Genomic DNA, 12215 nt, shown 5'->3' with positions numbered 1-12215 from the left:
AAAGTACAGTTTTATATGAAATTACTCCAAACCAAATTTTTCTGTTGGACTAGCACACCTAAATCTTGCAGATGGAGCCCTGAGGACCCACCACCACCACCTCCTTAATGAGAGATTATGTCACAATATTTACAACTATTTTCAACCACTCAAATTCATTTAGAAAATGTGTTTCAGTTTGGTGTTTAAATGGAAATGGATGAAAACGTGTGACTGAACAAAGAGGCAAGGACAAAACAAACATGTTAAAAAAGTGAATCAGTTTAGTTGCCATGGAAGGACATGCATGCATACATTTTCAATTTGCTCCTTTCTCCCATTAAATCGTGTACATTTTGTTAAAATTAACACATTACGATGAAAAAAGCAGCTTTGTTATTCCCCCCAAAAAACAAGTTAAGATCACGAAAAACAGTATCTACTGGCTATCACAGCAAAATGTGGTGCGATAAAATGTATAGATGCATGTCCTTCCATGCCTTCCTTCAGTGCTTTAAGTGGAAAAATTAGTTTGGGTGGTATGGAGCAAAAATCATTTCTTAGTAGTAATTTAGCTGAATGGCAATAAGTGATTTTTATTTGAATAATTTAATCTACAAAGAAATAACAAAAGCAGTCACCTCTAAGTCAAATCCACATGGAGCAAATGTCTCGCTGTCACTTTTATTAACAGTAGCTGATCAGTGTCAACATGGACATGGAAAATTACATGAAAATAAACTACATGTTTGTGGGAAAGACACACTATTAAAAAATACAGCTCCTTAAAATAAGAAAAATGAAATCCTATTTCCCCACTGGTCTCAGCATTTGAAATAGATGATTTTGTGGTCAGTAAGTCTATTACTGTTAGTGATTCATAGTCCCAGTATTCCTGACTTTCTCTCCATGATTCCCTACAACACCCGCTGTCCTGTCCTCTCCAAACAAAGCCCTCAAATAAATCTTTCAAAAACATGAAATAACAATATAAAATTAAAACAAAATTATCTACTGTACATAAAAGTAAAAAGGCTCTTTAATGAAATAGAAATATCAAATGCAGTGAGTTTAATAGTTGTTCTTTGTCACCAAATGTAGAGATTAATCAGCCCATCCACTCACTGACACCCTGAGTCTCTGCTGCATCTGTGAGCTGACTTTGCCGCCGTATTATTCAGGCTTTTTGCCTTTGTCAGTGAGTCAGTTGTTCTTTAAGCAAAACAGCCCTTGATCCTTTCACCAGCAGTCTGATCGGTCATTTTGAATACTGTTATTGAATATTGTTAGAGTTGATGTCTCATTCAGCGGCAGTACGAACAGGTGTCGGTGGAACATCAAGCTCCTTGGTGGAGGAGGTGCTGCGCTCATGTGCTGTGTCACTGTCCAGGAGAGTTGAACGATTTAATCTCTAGTTTCCCTCCAACAGTGGCAGGTGGGTTCATCTGGATTCGCGTACAGATAAAAACGTCACGGTACACAGCTGAAAGAGTGTTGTGTGCCACAGAATGCATCTTTTTAGATGCTGTCATGAATTAAATCCATTAAAGCTGTCAGCTGTGGAGAGGACAGGAGAGCGGACCAGCAACTGTTGAGAAGTGCCGGTACATTGGAAGAAGTCCCAGTACGCTTAGGGGCAAATTGAGGAGTGCTGGTACTGAGTACGGCTGCATACCAGCCCACTTAAAGCACTGCCTTCCTTACATCTAAAGACTTTTTGCGCCATTATTTCCTAGGTAGTGGTGGTGGACGGTATTCTGGTACCACTCCTTTCACCAGTATAATTTCTGCCAGATAATGGATTTTTGCAACACTGTTATCACTGGTTTAAATGTGTGTTGTCGTGTTGTAGAGCACATGGGAGGCATGTGACAAAAACACAGTCTGACCTCCAATCTCAGCATGCTCCATCTGTGCCAGTATCCACGCGCAAAACGCACTGAGGAGCAAATCGCTCCCTTTCTTGTCGATTTTTGCAATTCCACAGCGACTGCTCTCACTTTGCACAGCGTCTCCGTCAGCCTGTCTGGGACTGTAACACAATATGACTGCATTTGTCTTAAGCCCAGCACTGCAGCAACTCATCTTATAACAGCCCACAACAGTTTAGATGTGGTTTAACTGATGAATGATTACTTTTAACTTCATGATGAGTAAAAGCACCAGACTGTGGCGTTAAATGAGGTCAGAAAAGCACCTGTATACTCTGTCGTTTGTAGAGGAAAGTAAATTAAATCAATGATAAACACATTATTTCCATCAAATTCTTCAGAATATCACCTGTAGCTATTTTTCTCAAAATTCTCTAATTGTGAAGGTCCATATCAGAAAATGTGCTTTCGTCAGTAGCAGCATAACACACTTCCAGCAGGGTAGAGATGAAATGTGTGTATGTGTGAGATTTATAACATCATTTTTCTGAGATCTTCTGCTCAGACATGAGTTCAGTTTGCCATCACAGGTTTGTTTCAGAGGGAGAAGGAGGGCTGTAACACCTGAATATGCATGTAAATGCATTACCTCTTTTTCACTTTGGAACACTGTGTTATAAAAGCGTTACTGTAGAGTGAAGGGTTCCTACCTTGTTATGAGCTATAAGGTATAACGCCCCGGCCCCCTAACTACACATTCATAATTTACTAAAAACAGCTCTGAAAGTCACTTTTGAGTCCTGAGAAACCAGCTGAGAACTACTGCATGCAACATACTGAGGTTCTCTAAAGCAGTGGTTCTCGACTGGTCCGGCCTTAGGACCCACCAGTCTGTCTTTCGACAAATCGTGACCCAAGTTTGCAAAACATTTTCAACAATGTATATTTAGTTTATTGAATATGCTGCAGTTTTGAGCATGATTGGCCCAAAATACATGATCTAAAAAAGAGAAGTGGCAAAAAGTGACAAGTTTTATACCCTTTTTCCCCATCATTATATGACAATTTTTGCCAGTTTTCCAGAGATCTTGAGAAATCACTTCATTGTCATGGGAAAAGTAGCTTTTCCATCACAAGAAGAGGAGATAAATTAGTTAAAATATAGATCAAACATTTGAATTTACCCACTTATACAGTAAAGTAGGGTGAAAAAAAATGTACCGATGCAGGTCCACTAAGGACTTCAGGACTTTTTGCCACAATTTTTTTTACAGACACCTAGTTGCGACCCACTGAAAACTGCCCCGCGACCACCTTTGGGTCCCGACCCACCAGTTGAGTACCACTGCTCTCATGTACAGTGCTTAACAAATTTATTAGACCACCTGTCATATTTGTCTCATAGATGTTCTTGCAACATGAAGTGCTTTAATGTGGACTCTTCCATTTTCAGTGAGCTCTCCACGTTTTACCATTTTGAACAGGAATGAGGGATTTCAAACTGAATTCACCCAAATTTGAGCCAGCTCACTGGGCTTCTCTGAGAAGTCAGAAATGAATCAAGCATATCATTCAACCACTAAAACTCATTTTCTGTTCTAGAATGCAAGTAAATAACTATAATTTGACATATTAATCAAGAAATATTAATGTGCTTTACTATTTTTTCAGTTTTTTTGTAAATCAGTACATTTGAAAATTCATGGATAACAATAATAATTATATTTTAGCATTAAAAATATCATTTGGGTTAAAGAGCTTCTACATATTGGTGTATTAACCATTGCAGAAACTTAAAAAAGGATTTTGGTAATTACCAATGCTGTTAATTTAGGGCAGCTGTGGCATAAACCTTACTTTGGTGAGGGTTAGGGTGGTCTAATAAAATTGTTAAGCACTGTATTTGAGGAGCAGGAGGGAGAGGATGTCTCAACATTTGCAAAGCACAAAAAAGTCTAAGTCTCTGTTCTTCCATGCTATAGCTGACTCTTGGCACAGCTGCAAATGCACGAAGCCGTGGAAAAACCAGTGCTCTGGAATCTTTCTGCTTTGGATGTCCATGCAACTGTTTGTACTGGGAATTTAACCTCAAATCTTGACACTGAAGTATGAATTTTTCCAAGTTAAGCTCTGGTTTGTTGCGGCTTTTTGTTGGTTGTCTAATATGCCATGATATTTTTTGTTATTCTTCCACTTCTTATCAAATATTTTTGCCACGGCTGTAAATGTAAAGCCTCCCCATCAGCAGTAACAGCATGCAGTGTTTATAAATGCAGAGAAGCTTTCATGTTCACTGCAATAAAAATATTTGTTCTGTGAGAAAACTCCAGGGATAATAAAATTAAAGCAAACATATCACAATTATTTCCTTTTGTTGAGTGTGCTTCAGAAAGCTGTAAAACCTGTTTCCACATTTTCCTTTTTGTAAGGAAACTGCTGTTGACTAAAATATGACGGTGACTTGTTTACATCCATATTGGGCTGGAGTGTTCACCGTCATGCAAACTAAAATGTCCATCTTGAGCCGTCAGATTCTCTCTCTCAACAACAGGAAGCAGCAGAATTAGTGAAACACTCGTCCCCTGTACTTCTTCCCTTTAACACTCCTTGTAAGAGTCTGAAACAGGAAGAGCGCATACACCTCTGCAGCCGGCCATATGTTAGAGAGCCCTTCACATTCTGTCTGGCTCCTTCTCTCCCTTAGTGCCTCATGGGAAAATGTCACGGCTGTAATGAAGGTTAGCCTGCTTATTGAGGATTAGGAAGAGGCCCACTCCTTCTCTGTCTGCGTCTCAATTAGACCCAGGATCAATGGCTTTACAGACCCACATGAATAACCACAGAGTCACATTGATACAAGCCTTACAGGTTCAGGATGGTTACTGAAGCTTTCACTGATGCAGAAATATATTCTCCTATATGCATAGCAATAATTTTCAACAAGATTGAAATTCATGGCATTGCTTTCCAGCAACATCGATATCCAGCCATATTTGACGTTCTGAAGATCTGAACAGATTCATTATTGATTCTTTGCTGGGTTTAAATGCATGGTATGTAAAATTCTGCTGGCAGAGGACTGTCAATCAAAACAATAATGCAAAATGAAAAGTAGAGAGCGGCCCTGCTTAGCTCCGCCTGTCTCTGCTGTTTACTTCATATTTTGAATTGAGGGCTGTGTTCATTAAAAACTGCACTCCATATGGTGAATTTACTTCACATAATGAGGGAGCAAAGCCGCATGTACTGTCCTTCTGGGTTTGAGATGCTCCACGCAAACCATGCTCGTATCTCTAACAGTGCAAACCCATAGGGCCCCTTTTTTCTCCCTTATCATGAAAAAAATTTGACATTGAAACCAGAATGTCAGTTTATTTAGTGGATACACCGTATGGAGGGCCTGAAAGTGATGCTGCCTGGATGAGAGCATGAGCTATGAAACCTCCATTTACTCTCCAGCATTAATATTTAAGCTTTTGAGCTGTGGGCTGATTACAAGCTACAAGTGTCCATGGTTTCCAAAAAAATTAAACTTGAATCATCTGACCACAGAACAGTTTTCCATTTTGCCTCAATCCATTTCAAATGAGCTTTTGCCCAGGGAAGACTGATGCGCTTCTGGGTCATGTTCACATATGACTTCTTCTTTGCATTATACAGCTTTAAGCTGCATTTGTGGATGGCAAGGTGAACTGTGTTGACAGACAAAGATTTCTGGAAGTGTTCCTGAGCTCGTGCAGTGATTCCAGAACAGAATCAGGCCTGACGTAACCTTGCAAAACAGATGGATTCGCCACTTTCTGTGTTTATCAATGGCAAATCCATCTTGCAAAGCTCCCATCTGAACCGTTTGGGCCCGGTTAGAAAGTGACAGGACCAATCAGTGGCAAGGGGCAGAACATTCCGGGGCGGCTGGGTTATGATGTAAGCAAGCAGCAACAAAAGACCGGGGATACGTCACCTGTTTTGTTGCTCTGATTGGCCCGTAAAGATGTGACAGACAGAACGTTCATCCTATCACCCTCCAAGGTTATTTTTAAAAGCTCTGCCCTTTCCCAAACGCTTTCTATGGAAGGTTTACCAGACGGGTGTGTAAACGCATCCAATATTGACCTTTGGGCCTTGCCCCTTGCACACAGAGATGACCAGATTCTTTGAATACACTGCAAAAAGGGGGGCCTAAATGTAAGATAAAAAAACTATAACTGAGAAAAAAAGGTACTCAAAAAGTGAAACTGTCAGTCCATGCAGCAAAATAATGTGACTTAATAAGATACCTTGAAATAAAATTGCTAAATCTAGAAATAAGTCAGTTGGCAGAACCCTTCAAAAGAGTTAAAATAAGCAGAAAACGCTGGTTTTAAGCTGAGGTTGCTTTCTACAGCCTAAAAATAAGTGAACTATATTAAATATAAGAAAATATATTTCTTTAATTTCTTGCTTTTGGCAAATTAAGTTGAACAATTATAATATAATAAAATATTATCAAATTTAGTGAAAAAATATTTAATATTAGTAAAGTATGATAAAGCTGTGTCTTAAAACAAGTTGGTTCATCTTAAAATAAGTCTAAATCCTGTTAAAACTAAACCATAAAACTTCAAACCAGTCCATAGTTTTAGACCATACATCTTAATGTTTCTACTGAATTCAGGCTATATCATTTCTTTCCTACGTTGTTGTGATGTGTTGATGTTGATGTGTTTGAAGTCAGGGGTATTCTGCTCAGTCTTCTTTAAATTCTGCTAAATTTCATTTTTATTGATGCTTTTTGTGTGATTCTTAAATCAAGCAACTTGAGTTTGTTACTGAATCTTGAAACAAGATCTATTTTGATAAGACTGTGGGTGAGAGAACTAATGTAGCGTATTTTAACAGTTATTTACTTAATTTAAGGACTTCCTGACTAATTGAGACAAAAAAATATGATCATGCCTGATTTAAGATTATACTGTAAAGTCACACACTAGAAATAAGAAATTATAAATTATCTAACACTTCTTAAGTTTTTAATCTTAATAAGCACCACATCATTTGCAGTGTATGTTGATGATACTATGTACTTCGGATGGAAGGATATTCAAACAATGATTTCTGGAAGTGTTTCTGGGCTCATGCAGTGTTTAAGAAAACACAGTTTCTAAATCCTCCCAACTAGGCTCTATATCAGACTGTAAAAAGATCATCCCATTTGTCACAGTAGTTTTCAAACCAGAGAAAACCTTCATTTTGTTTATCACAGAAATTTCTTGTCATGACAGCTTCAATCACAGAGCCAATACAAGGCATGGTTATTTTTGCTATGAAATCAGTAGATGTTTTGTCAAAGATGCTACATAAAGAAGTGGAAACTGTTACTGAAGTGAAGATGCCATCATGTTTTGTTCTGCTTGATCGCGATGGGCAATGATCTGCTGCCCAACTTCCTTGTAGCAGATGAAAATTAACTTTAAATAGACCATGGTCAATCCTAACAAAGGGTTACCGTATAAACTAACAAAACTAAGGATTAGATTTCTCTGTCTTTGAAATCTGTTGGAGATACTTGGGTGCTTTCACACTAGGGGCCCAGTCCTGGATCCGAGTGCACTTGAGCCCAAAGTCTGGTTTGTTTCGGTAGTGTGAACGCAAATGAACCGAGCTCGGGCACCGGGCCCGGGCCCACTTGGGGAGGTGGTTTCGGGCGTGATGCAAATGGACTCAGTTTGGATGAGATGTGAGTGCAACCTCGCCCGGACACGGGACAGAACGCTGTATCAGCCGTCTGACGTCATCATAAAAGCTAAACTTTACTCAGCGTGGCAGTTTGTTCACATTTTTCCTCAATAAAGGGCAGAAATCATCAGAATCCAGTAAATAAATGGTCTGTTGTGACTCACCTTTCAGATGAACACAAGTTGGAGTCAGTGAGAGGAGATGCAAAGACAATTAAAGTTTCCTGTCACCTCAGAAACAGCTGTATCTGGGCAGTGTGAGCCCATTTAATCCTCTGAGCTGCACACAGATGTGCAGATACAAAGAGCAAAGATGCTGGCATCTTAGAAAGTGATTTTAAATCATCCATGGCTGCAGGATGGACTTTTTTGCCGGGTCAGAACAAAAACAATCTTCGCTCAGGTCATGACTTCTTCTTACTCCACCTTCGCGGGGTTGTAAACCAGCTACATGCATACCGCCACCTGCTGTTCAGACTGAGTACAGACGCAAGTGGGCCTGGGCACTGTTCAATGTTGCTAGTGTGAAAGCAAGCCAGCGGGGGAAAGGGGTAGGTGGAGGAATCGCGCCATAGCGCGGTTCGAAACAACTGAGCCTAATGTGAAAGCCCCCTAAAGGTGTGTATGTAACACTTCACATAGGTTTAACTAACCTGAGAAACATTTTTCCTGTGTTTTAGATCTTGAAATGACCTATAAATACATTTCCAGAAGTATGCTTTCTCGTCTGTTATTGCAGGGATGAATCTTAATCCATGTGGTACAATGTGCAGCAGACAACGCATGAGCAGAAGCTTGCATTCCGAATGCAAACCATCTACAAGATTTAAAAGAGCAAGGCTTTGATGGACAATTGCAAATACTTTGATTGGTATTGCAGCTGAACTTAATTTAGCACCTAATGCTGAAAAGAGCAACTAAAATGCCAGCTGCATCTTCAAAGCTGATATATTTCTTTCTTGCACACAGAAGTGGCTGGGCCTCTAGTTATCTAGCTCTCATCATTATATAAACATGAATGACACCAGAAAAAGTCATACAGAAAGAGGAGGACTCTTGCTGTTTGATAAAGAATAATGGGGATATTACCTTGAATGAAACCTGATAAGTGATGCAGCCTTTATTGTGAAATGCACTGAGACAGAACAAGCATTCAGTATGAATGCGCGTGAATGCTAGTGTGGGTTTTTGTGTGATTCTGCTGGTTGTGGTGGGGGGCGTTGCTGCTCAGACATCTGTCACAACAATTCACATCGTTATCAGTTTCCCTTTGTTTTCCCCTTGAAGTTTTGGGAGAGTGCGTTTCAGGCATATGGCGCCCAGCCCCACCCTCCGCCACACACGCATGCTTTCACATTGGTATGCTGTACAGTGAAGCAGTAGGATGCCACCAAAACCTGCCCAGGCACTATCAAATTTCAGTGCAAATAGGTATTTACGCCGTGCATCATCCAGTGACAGTAAACATGTGTGCCAAACCGATGCTAAGTGCATCTGAATGAGTGTGAAGGGCTGTGGAGATAGCATCTGAGTGGGCGCTGACAGTCAGAGTGAGAGAGAGCGCGAGCAAGGGTGATGGAGATGGAAAGAGAGACTCAAATCTGAGGAGTGATTCCTAACTAGTGTGGAAAATGGCTCTGCTGGGCGACAGCAGCTGTGCAGGGCTTGAAACGTTGAGAGTACAAAAAAAAATCTGTTTTAAATACAATACAGGGATTTCTCAGCGGTAATAACAGAGAGCAGTTACAAAGAATGAGGTGAAGGGTTTCTACATGCAACTACTACTTAATGCTAAAAGACTTATTTTGGTTTGAATAATAAACTAGAAAGCCAAATATACAGCCTGTACATGCGGGTGAACGCCTCTGATATTATAGTTTATTCTTTCTTTAAATATAAGCTTGTTTACTGATGGTAAATTCTCCTTTTAGGCCTTACAGCAAAAGTGCATTCGCTACAATCAAACACAGTTCAGAGCTGCTACAGTGTCAGAGCAGCAATTAAACCCTGATTTCTAGCACTTTCTAGCAAAATATAATAATGTGGCTCATGCTTTTTTTATTACTCAAAGTCAGGGTCACTCAGAACTGGCTAAAATAAGTATTTTTATTTTAAGTTTCTGGTATTAAATGTATTGTTTGGAATGCAGTTAATTGCTGAATTTCGACAGTTAATCACAATTAATCTGAACTTTAATTGCATCTCTAAAATTCTGTTATTTTGCATTTGAACAATGTGAAATAATTCTTCCCAGTGTGTGGATTGGTGTATCAAACAAAGTAGAAAACCTTGTTTTATCATGTTAACTTGTAGACTGATTATTTGAGTGATGTACTGCCCTCCTGTAGTCTGAAGCCATGACTTGGAGCTCTAAGAAAGTGCTTCTTCTATCAAATAAATCTAAAACACAGAGAGATGCAGGAGTGCAAGTACAAAATGACTTACTGACGTCTAATTAACTCCGGGTCATGTCAGAGCATTTACACTTCTTAGGAGTTCATATTTAGTTGACAAAGTGAAAAACAAGGATACAAGGCTTTCTCAGTTAAGTGTTCTTTGTTCTAGTTTTACTTCATGTTTTTACAGTCTCAAGCTAAGGGTACGTTACTTTCTGTTTAAATAAAAACTAGGGCTGTTAACATTAATGTTTGTGATTTATCTTGAAACCTTAACGCGTTAAAAAAAATAACAACACAATTTAACAATGACTAAGTTTGACCACAATTTGCTCCCTTAGTCCTTCAGCGCGGATGTTTATGTGCCTGGGGGTGAAGAGGTGAGGGGGTCAGACACAGCCAGCAGTGATGAGTGAGGAGACAGACCCAGGTCTGCTTAATGGCAATTTTCCTTTTAAAAAACTGGAGAATGTTAGTAAAGTTAGTAAATCCTCTGCCCTTTCCCAAACGCTTAGTATTGAAAGTTTTCCAGATGGATGTGTGGAATAAATCCATCTGGCGTGTCAGGTTAGTGGTAATACTCACTGAGAGTGAATTTGGCTTCAGGTGGCAAAATAGCCAGCATTCATGAGATTAAAAAATATATATGTCAATTCAAAACTTAATCACATTCTGCACAATAAATATCTCTGTTGTAGAAATAAATATCTCTATCTAAGATGCTCAGATATGGCACAAATTCTTTTATTTGTCTTATCAAACTTCGGAATAATCCTTTCATTGTCTACCATAACACTAAAGTCACACAAAGTCAAAATTAAGGAGAGCTGACATTCTAACACATCCAAAATTGAAAGACATATTTTGCCAAACCTTTATCGGTTCTGTTCTGTTCTGTGTTATGTGACCTCTTTGTTATTACCTCCGCCAAGGAGGTTATGTGATCGGGTGGGTTTGTTAGTTAGTTTGTTTGTTTGTTAGTTTGTTAGTTAGTTCATTTGATTGTTAGTTTGTTAGTTAGTTAGTTTGTTTGTTAGTTAGTTAGTTAGTTAGTTTGTTAGCAACATAACTCAAAAAGTTGTGGACTGATTTTGGTGAAATTTTCAGGAAATGTCAGAAATGGCATAAGGAAGAACTCATTAGATTTTGGGAGTGATCTGGATCACCGTCTGGATCCAGGAACTTTCTAAAGGATTCTTCACTATCGGGGGATAGGGCTAATGGTGGAGGTCTGCGCTCTCCGAGTGCCTTTCTAGTTTCTAGAAATACATCAATATTTGGGTCAGAGTAGTGCATTAGGGTGCATTGAGAAGTCACAAGTGACACAGTAGTCTCATGGGTGATAAAATACAGACTAGATGCAACAAAGCTTTGCAATGTGTGCAATGCAACATCCTGCAAAAGCTTTCAAAGGTGGAATAACAGGATGTTTATGGATCCCTTGTCAATAGACAGGTTGAGGAACATCTTGATTTTTTTAAGAAGGCTCATTACAAATGAGATGTGATTTACCTTTTTTATTTGTTTTTTTTTAATTCAATTTCTATTTACTTGTTGCTTTAAGAAGTTTGGTTTTCATGTTAATGCTGTAGGTTTTGCCAATATTTCACAACTAATGTACAATTCAGGTCTATGACTGCATGAGAATGAGCCTCTGAACATGATAAAACAAATTTGTGGACATGTTTTTTGTGTGGAAAGAGGACATAATGCTCTACCTGAAATGGTTTGGGGGTTGAGACAGCTCTCTGTCCAGACCTCTGCTTCCACCGTGACCCACTGACGTTCAGCTGCAGAGAATCGGCTCACCACGTCTCCTCCAAACTCATTTTCTACACAGAGGGAAGCAGAAGATGGAGAACATGCATCATTAAAATCATTTCCAGAACAATCACATTCACATACAGCCGTGACAGGATCTGAAATTTCCTCCTCTCCTTTGACTCCAGGCTCATGAATAGTCATATAGCATCAGCTATGCGGCAGGCGCCAAGCGAGCGTTGATTTCCGCCATAACGACGGCCGCTTGTCGTGTGCGATAGGCTTGGCAACATGGGGTAATTAGCTAGATCTATCATCTTCTGCAGGAAGTGGGGACAAATATAGCTAATGATCCGTGCCAGCCTCCATGATTTCTCTCCTCAGCTCTCCATCGTTTGCTGGGTTAGAGGAGAGGAGGCGGGGGGAGTGAGTAACAGGGTCGATGTCCTACTCAGTGAAAAAAAAAAAAAAAAAAAAAAAAACCTTTAACATAA

General features: G+C 39.4%; 1 protein-coding gene across 1 annotated transcript in view; it reads right to left on the bottom strand.

Moving 5' to 3' along the window:
* myt1lb (myelin transcription factor 1-like, b) overlaps window positions 1-12215 on the bottom strand; it is a 251762-nt gene that overhangs the window by 155689 nt on the left and 83858 nt on the right. The window contains exon 2 of the mRNA XM_041812908.1: window positions 11679-11792. The gene's annotated coding sequence lies outside the window, so the exon portion shown is untranslated. The remainder of the gene's footprint in view (window positions 1-11678; window positions 11793-12215) is intronic.

This window comes from Cheilinus undulatus, linkage group 18 (assembly GCF_018320785.1).
Source record: "Cheilinus undulatus linkage group 18, ASM1832078v1, whole genome shotgun sequence".
Lineage (NCBI taxonomy): Eukaryota > Metazoa > Chordata > Actinopteri > Labriformes > Labridae > Cheilinus > Cheilinus undulatus.
The sequence above is the reverse complement of the archived record's forward strand: the minus strand, read 5'-3'. Positions and strand labels throughout refer to the sequence as shown.